At 42.4% G+C, this 1393-nt stretch overlaps 1 protein-coding gene across 1 annotated transcript in view; it reads left to right on the top strand.

Moving 5' to 3' along the window:
- FoxP (forkhead box transcription factor P) overlaps window positions 1-1393 on the top strand; it is a 375202-nt gene that overhangs the window by 149527 nt on the left and 224282 nt on the right. The gene's annotated exons all lie outside the window — the stretch shown is intronic.

Raw genomic sequence — 1393 nt, 5'->3', positions numbered from 1 at the left:
TCTCAAGCTTTGACGAGCGAGGACTCGGCATATCGTACCCCTTCCCTTTCCACCGCGCCACGAAACTTCGATACGCAGGAGTCTCACTCGCACAGACGCTTAGTTCGTCCAAGTCGTAGCCAGGATCCAGGAGCCAGGAACTGGTATACGGTTTAAAACAGTACCTCGCATGACCCAATCCGTATCGCACCCCTTAAACGAGGTTTGAAAAAAAGAAAAAAGAAAAAAAGAGAGGAGCAGTGGGACGAGTCGGGGCTGCAGAGTTTTTCATTAAAATTTGAACGGGGATGGCGGGAGGAGAAGGAGGGCGATAATGAGGGATAGACTCGTGGGCAACTCTTGCACTCCTTTTCTTTCTTTTGCAGCCAAGGAGTTAGCTGGATTTTCGAGCAATATTGCACGCGTGGGAGGCGAGCTTCGATCAGGATTGCACGCGACATCATTCGTGAGCTTTCATAGTTAAACGAGGAAACAAGAGCAGTGTATGTCTTGATGGCGAGTTGCCTCAAAATTAGTTTCCGAGCTTTCGATCCTGCTATTTATCGACTTATTGCGCAAAGAAAGTTGGCGCCTTAAAGCGTGTGGGCCAAGTCGTTCGGCAATCAACTCCCATCATCCAGCAATGAATCCATCGATCGAACGATCGGTCGAACGATCGGTCTCTTTGGCAACTGTTTTTTCAATAGCACTTCTTGAAAATTACGGAGGTTGTATTTTTGTCTACAAGCAAAATTACTTTTTGGTATTCGATCGTGCTTTCGATTAATGCGTCGATTAAAGCTCTATTACGAGCTCATTCGTCGATTGCCATTGAGTGGCATTTGAGCTCGAACAGCTTACCCGACCGTGGCCATTAGCTATGAAAGATCGATTATTATTTATGTAAAGCTTTTTTCCGAGATTTTCTCAGTACAGAGTTTCTCCACAGTCATCGAATTATGTTTACATTGGACGCAATTTCACATCGGCAACTTAACTTACTTACGAAACGCAAAATTCATTTCTGTAGGTTGTGCATTGTTGGCGCACGCGTGCATTATATCCATCTAATAGGGAAGATATTATACTTTTAATACCCATTGGTTCAATTATAATTACCAAATCATGCACAAATCGTTCTAACTACCGAGAAAATCTTAATACGAAAAGTTTGGATAATCTGTCGGAGCGCAGCCCGCGGATGCGTGACCGTTACGGAGAGATAAAATTGATCTAAGATCCCATCACAAGACATCACAATAGATCCAAATTAGCGAGCCTCGTAATCCCGTTGTCGCGACGTCTTGCCCTCACCGTACGCCAACTCGCGAGCTCTAATAATAATAATAATAATAATAATAATAATAATAATAATAATAATAATAATAATAATAATAATAATAATAATAATAAT

This window comes from Ceratosolen solmsi, unplaced genomic scaffold, assembly GCF_000503995.2.
Source record: "Ceratosolen solmsi marchali unplaced genomic scaffold, CerSol_1.0 scaffold6, whole genome shotgun sequence".
NCBI lineage: Eukaryota > Metazoa > Arthropoda > Insecta > Hymenoptera > Agaonidae > Ceratosolen > Ceratosolen solmsi.
Note: the sequence above shows the minus strand (reverse complement) of the source record. Positions and strands in the feature narration are given on the sequence as shown.